The sequence below is a fragment of the Hippopotamus amphibius genome, chromosome 12, assembly GCF_030028045.1.
Source record: "Hippopotamus amphibius kiboko isolate mHipAmp2 chromosome 12, mHipAmp2.hap2, whole genome shotgun sequence".
Taxonomy (NCBI): Eukaryota; Metazoa; Chordata; class Mammalia; order Artiodactyla; family Hippopotamidae; genus Hippopotamus; species Hippopotamus amphibius.
Genome location: NC_080197.1, coordinates 13723511 through 13733829, shown reverse-complemented (window position 1 = coordinate 13733829; position 10319 = coordinate 13723511). Strand labels below are relative to the sequence as shown.

The following is a 10319-nucleotide window of genomic DNA, read 5'->3' as shown; positions in this document are numbered from 1 at the left end:
GAGATGGGAGAGAGTTAATAATTGGTCAGTTCCTTTATCATCACTTGTTAGCTTGTTGGGATTTAACTGTTCATTTTTTTCCCACAATTCCCAACCACCACTCCACCCCTATACATATCACTTGGTTGATATTCTGTGATTTTAAAAAATCAGTTTATTTAAATTAAAAAAAAAAAGTTCACCTGTTTCTCCCACCTACCTCCACCCTATCCCCACCCCTTGCAACCATCAATCTGCTCTCTGTATCTATGAGCTTGGGTTTTCTTTGGGTTTTTGTTTGTTTTATTTTGTTTTTAGATTCCACATGTTAGAGAGATGATACAGTATTTGTTTTTCTCTATCTGACTTGTTTCATTTAGCATAATGCCATTGAGGTCCATCCATGTTGTTGCAAGTGGCAGGATTTCCTTCTTTTTATGGCTGAATAATATTCCACAATTTCTTTATCCATTCATCCATCAATGAATGCTTAGGTTGTTTCCATATCTTGGCTATTGTAATTAATGCTGCAACAAACGTGGAGTGCATGTATCTTTTCAAATTAATGTTTTCATTTCCTTCAGATAAATACCCAGAAGTGGAATTGCTGGATCATATGATAGTTCTATTTTTAATTTTTTGAGGAACCCACATACTGTTTTCCATAGTGCTTGTGCCAGTTTACAACCCCACCAACAGTGCACGGGGTTCCCTTTTCTCCACATCCTCACCAACACTTGTTATGTCTTATCTTTTTGATAATAACCATTCTAACAGATATGAGGTAGTATCTTGTTTGGTTTTGATTTGCATTTCCCTCATGATTCGTGATGTTGAGCATCTTTTCATGTGCCTGCTGGCCATCTGATGTCTTCTTTGGAAAAATGTCTATTCAGATCTTCTGCCCATTTTTTAATCAAATTGTTTGATTTTTGCTATTGAGTTATATGTGTTCTTTATGTATTTTGGTTATTAGCACCTTATTAGTTATATGATTTACAATTATTTTTCTCCCATTCATTATGTTGCCTTTTCAGTAGCAGTCCCATTTCATTCTTTTGCATGTGGCTGTCCAATTTTCCCAACACCATTTATTAAAGAGACTATCCTTTCCCGACTGTATATTCTTGTCTTTGTTGTAAATTAATTGATCATATATGCATGGGTTTATTTCTGGGCTTTCTATTGTGTTCTGGTGATCCATGCCTAATTGCTTTGGTTATAACCTCCAATACTATGTTGAATAAAAGTGGCGAGAGTGAGCATCCTTGTCTTGTTCCCGATTTTAGAAAAATAGCTTTCACCTTTTCACCATTGAGTATGATGTTAGCTGTGGGCTTGTCATATATGGCCTTTGTCATGTTGAATTACATTTTCTCTATATCCACATTGTTGAGAGTTTTTTTTAATCATAAATGGATGTTGAATTTTGTCAAATGCTTTTTCTGCATCTACTGAATGATCATATGATTTTTATCCTTCATTTTGTTAATGTGGTGTATCACATTGACTGATTTGTGGATGTTAAACCATCCTTGCATCCCTGGAATAAATCCCACTTGATCATTGTGTATGATGCTTTTAATGTATTGCTGGATTCAGTTTGCTAATATTTTGTTGAAGATTTTGCATCTAACTTCATCAGGAATATTGGCCAGTAAGTTTCTTTTTTTGTAGTGTCCTTATCTGGTTTTGGTTTCAGGGTAATGCTGCACTCTTAAAATGCATCTGGAAGAATTCTCTTCTATTTTTTGGAAGAGTTTGAGAAGGATTGGTATTAATTAGTCTTTGACTGTTTAGAATTCACCATCTGGTCCTCGACTTTTTTTTTTGTGCAGAGGTTTTTGATTACTGATTTAATCTCCTTGTTAATAATCAGTCTGTTCAGATTTTCTATTTCATCATGATTCAGTCTTGGTAGGTTGTATGTTTCTAGGAATTTATCCATTTCTTCTAGGTTGTCCAATTTGTTGGCATGTAATTGTTCATAGTATTCTCCTACGATCCTTTGTGTTTCTGTGGTATCAGTTGTAACATTTTTCATTACTGATTTTATTTATTTGTGCCCTCTCCTTTTTCTTGGTAAGTCTACCTAAAGGTTTGTCAGTTTTGCTTATCTTTTGTTTATTCTTTTTATAATACATAAACACTGTCACTCACACTCTTTATGACATCCAGCAAATTACATTTCCCACACATATAGATTCACCTTCTTTTTAAATACTGTCAAATATGGATACACCAGAGCACTTAGCCATTTCTCTCTGGTTGCCTTTTGTTTCCATCTGCTTACTTTTTTTTTTTTAATTAATTGTTTTTTGGCCGTGACACACGCCATGTGGGTTCTTAGTTCCCCAACCAGGAATTGAACCCATGCCCCCTGCATTGGAAGCCCAGAGTCTTAACCACTGGACCACCAGGGAAGTCCCTCCATCTACTCACTCTTATAAGCAAGGTTTGATGAAATCTTCTTGTACATGCTCACTGTAGGCTAATTTACCTGTTTCTCTAGAGAGGAGTTGGATTATAGAATTCCTGGGTTACTCTTTACGTTTTAGTTGGTATTTCCAAATTTCTCTCTTAAGTGGTCACACAAGTTTGAACTTACAAGGAATATTTCACAAGAGAAATCATTATGCACACAAAACTCGATAATCTGTAGAGTTTAATGTCGAATGTAGCAGAGACTCAGTATGTGTTCTTCCTTTCTACCTTAGTAATAGAATACAGCTGACCCTTGAAATACATAGATTTTTATATATACAGATTTTTTTCAGTAAATACATAGTATAGTACCACACAATCAGCAGTTAGTAGAATCTGCAGATACAGAGGACCACTGTAAAGTTATATTCAGATTTTCAACTGCAGGTGGGTTGGCACATCTAACTCCTGCATTATTCAAGGGTCAATTGTATTTAACTTGGCACTGTCTGTCTGCCTAAATAAAAATAAAATCCAGATTTCCCAAACTCCATGCAGCTAGACATAGTCGTAACACTAATACTGGTCAGTGGAATGTGAATGAGATAATGTGTTCAACTTCTAGGCAGATCCTTTAGGAGAAAAGAGTGAGCCCTACAACTCTTTTTCCCCCTTCCTGCTGACTGGAATGCAGATGTGATTACTGGAGTTAGGGCAGAGATCTTGGAGTATAAAATGGAAGCCACTTGTTGATGGCAGAGCAACAAAACAGAAGGACCCTGGGTCCCAGATGATTGTGGAACCACAAAACCAGCCATCAGCTACCTACCCAGGCTTTTAAGGGAGAAAAGGAAAAGTGTATCAAATAAAATCCACTTTGGGGCATGTCTTTCTGTCACAGCAGCCCAGGTGGTATCCTAAATAATGCAGTTACTAAATGCTGAAAGAGAATTATCTGGTAAAAGAAGTCATGGTTCCAACTGGGAGGATTATAAAAAGATTGTTTTATTTGATCTTCCCAGTAATTCTATGAGGAGGAAAGTTTGTATATTGGTATTTAACTGCCATTAGTGTTGTAGATTGTTAAAAATGCTTATAGTACAACTATTTTATTCCCCTTGGGATTTTTCTACACTGTTGGAGAGAGAAGGCCAAGGGATTCAGCTCTGTTGAAGAAACCAGGAAGAAATGCTGTCCAAACCAACTGGGGTTTTGGCAATGAATCCACATTTGTTCACCAGTGTAGCTTTTGTTTAGATTCCACTGTTTTGAAAAATTAAGTGGTTCAGTATTTTAATTTTTTTCCTAATCCAAGTGTAACGAATGACCTTTCTTCTCCTTAGGTCACTAAAAGAATTTTCTTGTGTTTGTGGCTAATTTCTTAATGGCAGAGGCGCAAATAAGGGGACAAGGGGGATGCTTAGGTCAAAACTAAACATGGGATGAGAGAAGGATCCTGGATTTCCTGTGGCTCATTCCATGTTCAATCATCCATACTGCTATACATGTGTTTGAGTGGTTTTTGTGTACAGAATAAGCTGTACACAAATTCTAGGAAATAATTTTGAATTACTAAAGTTACAATTTACCAAACCTAGTTTCTGCCCCTTGGGATTTTAAGTTTCCTTTTTCAAATCTATTGTTCTGTTTCTAAGAACACAATAACAAAATTCAGTCATTGTTTTTAAGGAAGTCATGGATTAATGTTTGGTCCCATTTATAAATTTAGCTAATTAAATGCCTTCAGACACTTGAAACTGCATTTCTAAATTTGATATTCTGGATTTTCTTTGCAAATACTTTAACTGTTCAATGTTCCTTCTTCCTTCAGTCAATTCTTATAGATCTAATAGATCACAGTTAACATAGTAAATCTTAAATTCTCTTAAGTGTTCTAAATGATTACATACAAACTTAGTAAGATTTTGATTTAAAATTTGCATATATAGCAATGCTTCATTTACATTCAAAATGATAATTAACAAGTCTGATCACCATGCTACTCTAATAGGTCTGTTTCTTAAACATGTCTCAAAGTATGTAAATTACTAGATATGAACCGTTTCCTTCTTAACAAAAAATATAAATGTGATGATTTTGATCTTGTTGAATATTTCCACATTTATTTCTGAATTTTATCTTTGTTAAAATATGCTTCTTGATAAATTGCTCTCCCATTTAGGCTATTTCTGTAATTAACTCTAAATGTTCCTGGGGTTTAAAGATGCTTACCTTCTAGGGAGATTACTACCTTCAGGTAGCTGAGATTGTTTCCAACTAGACTTCTTAACTTGGGGTGCATGGATAGAATTCAGGGGGTCTGTAAACTTGGATGTAAAAAAAGTATCTTTATTTCACTAACCTCTAACTGAAATTTAGCATTCCCTTCAAATGTGAATGTGGCAACAAACTATAGCAGATGAGCAAGATCTCAACTCTGTTACCAATAGAAATCACAGGTATTTCCATATCACATTATGGCTGTTGCAGACATCTTGAAATATCTTTTATATTCAGCATTACTTCAAAATTATGGAAGTTATAGGCCTGCTGCTAGATCTTATTATTTAATGTATTAATAAAGGCACGCACATGACTATTTCATAATATGACAATATTTTTATTGAGATATAATTGAAGTATAATAAACTATAAGTATTTTAAGGGTTAATTTTATTTATATATATATAAATATTTTATTTATTTATTTATTTTATATATATATATATATATATATACACCACCATGAAACTATCAACACAATCCATACACTAAACTTTTCCATCACATCCCCAACAGTTTCTTTGAGCCCCTCTGTAATCCATCCTTCCCTCCACACCCATCCACAGGTGACCATTGCTTTGCTTTCTGTCACTGTAAATTAGTTTGCATTTTTGAGAATTTTCTGTGATTGGAATCATGCGTCGAGTCTTTTTGGGGGGGAGCGAGGCTTCTGGCATTTTCATTCAACATAATGATTTGATGTTCATCTATGTTATATGTGTATCATACATTCTTTTATTGCTGAGTAGTAATCCACTGTATGGATATACCACAATCTGTTTATTCATTTACCTGCTAATGGATAGTTTCACTGTTTCCATTTCTTAGCAGTTACAAACAAACTTGCTATTAACATTCATATACAAATCTTCGTGTGGATTTGTGTTTTCCTTCCTCTTGGATGTCAGATGGCTGGGTCATATGGCAGGGAGATGTTTAACTTTTTGAGAAACTGCCAAACTATTTTCCAAAGTTGTTGTACCATTTTACATTACACTGTACCAGCAGTGTATAAGAGTTTAGCTGCTCCATATCCTTGTCAGCACTTGGTACAGTCAGTCTTTTTAATCTAATGGCTATGTAGTGTTATTTCATTATATTTTACTGTACATTTCCATGATGATTGATGATATTGAGCATCTATTTTTGTGCCTATTGGCCATTCGCATATCTTCTATGAAGCGTTGGTTTGAAAGTTTTACCCATTTTTGAAGTGAGTTATTTGTTTTGTAAATGTTACTGAGTTGTTAAAGGTCTTCATATATTTGTTATACAGCCCTTATATTTTTTATATCTGCCTGATAGAAGTATTATATTTCTTCCAGTCTATAGCTTGCTTTTTATTTTCTCAATTTTGTCCTTTGAAGGACAAAAGGTTTTATATTTTGATGAATCTCAGTTTACCAATGTTCATGGTTTGTACTTTCAGTGCTCTAAGAAATGTTTGCCTACTGCAAAGTTGCAGTGATTTTCTCCTGTGTTGTCTTCTGGAAGGTTTATGGTTCTGGCTTTCCATTTAGGGCTCTGGTCTATTCTGGGTTAATTTTTTGTGAATAATGTCAGGTAAATTTTTTTCTTATCAATAAGAAATAAGAAATTAAAATTTTCTTATCATTATTCAGTTTTCCAGCACCCTATTTGCATTATATGCATTTTTGTGTATATAGAAGCATTTTTCTGAGATGTCCTTAGACTTCAGCATACTGCCAAAAAGGTTCCTGGCAGATGTTCTAGAGATTCCAGCAGAGTAAGAGATAAAATCTGTAGGCATCCAGGGAAAGTGTTCTTGATATGCATGTAGGAATCCATCCCGTCAGCCCACCAGGTTCAGGGAGACCCCTTCTCAGCACGATGATGTTGCATACCAACCAGAGATTTGGGCCAGAGGGCTGACTGGAGTCTTGTCAGAGATGTGGATGGGATGCTCCAAACCACACCAAGGATTATGTTGATGATTTTATACTTTCAAGGAGGACTGCTCACAGCCCCTGGTCTACTTATGGAAGTTTGTCATCGCCTCCCATGTGATCACTTGATTGGATTTCACATTTGTTTGGTCCTCAGGACATATCTAAGTCATCCTGTTTAGGCAGAGTGGACATCTGTCCTAGCTTGCCTGGAACAGTCCTGGTTTATGCTTTATTTGATTTGATTTTTTTAAATTGAAATATAGTTTATTTACAATGTCGTGTTTATTTCTGCTGTATAGCAAAGTGATTCAGTTATATATATATATATATATATATATATATATATATATAAAATATTCTTTTCCATTATGGTTTATTATAGGATATTGAATATACTTCCCTGTGCTGTACAGTAGGACCCTGTTGTTTATCCATTCTATGTATAATAGTTTGCATCCTATAGAAATAGTTTATCCAAACATGCTTTATTATTAATAGTGCCCATTTCACTCTCAAAACTTCTACTCTCTCCTGTACCAATATCAGGAAGCATTCTGATTTGTTCAAGAAGTTCTGTTAGTTTTTATCTTATAGGCTTTGAGAATCACAAACACAGTGAAGCACTTTGAAATCCATGACTTTTGATCTTGACTCTGCAGAGCTCTAGGTGTGCCTTTAAGAGCCTTTACAAGTACCTGCAGGAGAAGGGTACAAGGCATGAGGCTGGGATTTTTTTTTTTTTTTTTTAATCTCTGGTGCTTATTCATTGTGTTTATTCATTACCAGGTAGGTGACAGCACAGCTTTATTTCATTTTTCCCCTCTGATGCTAAAGTATAAAGTATCTTTTAATTCTGACACATTCATCCACTAAGGAGACAGTGTGAAAAACATGTGAGGATCATCTAGCCATCTATCACTTTGGACTTTTCAGACCAAAATGGGGTTGCTGTCTCACTTATAATCCAGAGCAACAAGGGTGATTCCAGGTGGATGGGTTAAAAATGGAAAATCCAAGGTCTTCAACAGAAGTTGAGATTTTTCACCTCTCTTTTCCTTATGGAGATTCTATGTATGCTTGCATTTTTGGTGGGGAGGGGGAGAGGGTGTGCAGCTCAGCTTGTGGGATCCTAGTTCCCGAACCAGGCATTGAATCCAGGCTCTCAGCAGCGAAAGCACAGAATCCTAACCGCTGGACTGCTAGGGAATTCCCTATGCTTGCTTTTTTTTTTTTTCTTTTTAATTCATCTGTATTAAAAACATGAAATGCTTCACCAATTTGCTTGTCATCCTTGCTCAGGGGGCATGCTAATCTCTGTATCATTCCAATTTTAGCATATGTGATGCCAAAGCAAGCACAATATGCTTACTTTTGAATACAAGAAAGTTTGAAAGCCACTGATGTTATTGATCACATTTTCCTCTTTGCACTGGCTGCCAGGAAGCGCAGCATCTAATTTTCAGTCCACCACTAACAAGTGCTCAGGAGGCATATGAAAAGCTGCTCAACATCACTAATTATTAGAGAAAAGCAAATCAAAACTACAGTGAGGTATCATCTCACACCAGTTAGAATTGGGCATCATCAGAAAATCTACAAACAATAAATGCTGGAGAGGGTGTGGAAAACAGGGAACCCTTTTGCACTGTTGGTGGGAAAGTAAATTGATACAGCCTCTATGAAGAACAGTTTGGAGGTTCCTTGAAAAACTTAAAACAGAATTACCATATGACCCAGCAATCCCACTACTGGGCATATACCGAGAGAAAACCAAAATTCAAAAAGATACATGCACCCCAATATTCATTGCAGCACTATTTACAATAGCCAGGTCATGGAAGCAACCTAAATGTCCATCAACAGATGAATGGATAAAGAAGATGTGGTACATATATACAATGGAATATTACTCAGCCATAAAAAGGAATGAAATTGGGACATTTGTAGAGACATGGATGAACCTAGAGACTGTCATACAAAGTGAAGTGAGTTAGAAAGATAAAAACAAATATTGTACATTAACGCATATATGTGGAATCTAGAAAAATGGTACAGTTCAACCAGTTTGCAAGGCAGAAATAGAGATACAGATATAGAGAACAAACATATGGACACCAAGGGGGGAAAGTGGGGGTTGGGGGGTTGGGGTGGGATGAACTGGGAGATTGGGATTGCCATATATACATTACTAATAAGGAAAAAATATCAAACTGTACACTTTATATGCAGTTTATTGTATGTCAATTACATTTCAATAAAAGTTCTTAAAAACAAAACAACAACAAAAGAACAAGTGCTCAGGACCTCCTAGCCCACATATTTATGCGAATGTCATCCCTGACTTTCTTTTCTTTCCCTCCCCATGTTTCCCCTTCACCTGCTTTTCTTGTTTTCTTATTCCGCTGCCACATATATGTTTTTGTATGCAACCTCAAGTCTTTTTTAGAAAGAGCCAAGGTTTAAGTGAATGCATTAAAACAAAAAGGAATACTTTTTCTGTAGAGGAGATTTTTGCAGAGGGGAAAGGAATGTGTATAGAAATAAGGCATGATTTGGCATGGAGAGTACACATGTGTGTTTGTAGGATATGTATATACATGTTGGAAACGTTGTGAAGTTTGTCATTTTCAAAGTTAAGCTGGTTTTCTGGCTTCAGAGCATTTATACTTGGAAGACTCTAGGGGGAAAAAAGTGTTTTACTCCAGGGCAGGCGTGCCTGTGGTCTACACTCCAAAGAATCTGCTTTATGGTTTAGCATTTTCGGATTTTGTGTGGGATTATTTTTCTGGTCATTATAAAATGAGGACAAATGCTTACCAAGAAGAAATCTAGGGAAAGAGGGACAGGAAGGGGGTGCTCCTGCATATAGGAAGGAGGCCGGATTTTAAGTGATCTTGAGTAGGAAGTGGGAGCCCTAAGTCTTATCTGAGTTTCCATCTCATCTGCTATGAATCTGTGGTCAAGTTCTTTTTCTTCCAAACATGGGGACTCTGGCCCTCAGCTTCACCCTTGGAATCACCAAGAGCTTAAAAAAAACTCCTGATGCCTCAGTCCCTCCCCCAAGAGTCTGTTTTAATTGGTCTGGGGTGGGGCCTCACCATGGGGATTTTTAAAAGCTCCCCTGGAAATTCTAATGTGCAAGCCAGGGTTGAGAACTACTGCCCTAAGAGAAGGAAAAAAATAAAATTAATAAGCACCTGCCTCCTGTTTATCTCTCAGGTGGCCGTGAGGTGTGGCTGCAATTTATGAGATAATGGGCCAGATTCTGGTGAAGGAGTGAGAGGGCTTGAAGGAAACAGATTAACCCTTTGTATTCCATAGAGTACCCTTGGTTAGTAAGTGTTCATCAACATTTTGCCCAGGATCTGCAAGAAGAAACACATTTCACATCCTGACCCAGCACACACACACACATGCACATACACACACGCACACACACACACGCACAGAGTCTTACTCTGTATGCAATTCACTTGGTATTTTCTATTCCAGTCTATTCCATTCTTTTCCTTTAGAAAAAAAAAGTCTGCTTACTGCCACTGTTTAAACGTTCTATGCAGGCTCATGGGCCCAGATAAATTAAACACCCCTGGAGGGCATTAAAATGGTCAGTTTGTAATGACTTGTGCCAGCTACAGTCACAGTAGAAAGTGTTTCAGGAGCATGGTCTCAGCGAACTGTCCCAATAATAATACAAGATGGGTACTGTTATCTCCATTTTAG

At 36.4% G+C, this 10319-nt stretch overlaps 1 non-coding gene across 1 annotated transcript; it reads right to left on the bottom strand.

Moving 5' to 3' along the window:
- Nucleotides 1-7850: 7850 nt before the first annotated feature.
- LOC130834273 (U6 spliceosomal RNA) lies at nucleotides 7851-7954 on the bottom strand. The gene has a single exon (XR_009048655.1). It is a non-coding gene; the product is annotated as a U6 spliceosomal RNA (small nuclear RNA).
- Nucleotides 7955-10319: the final 2365 nt, after the last annotated feature.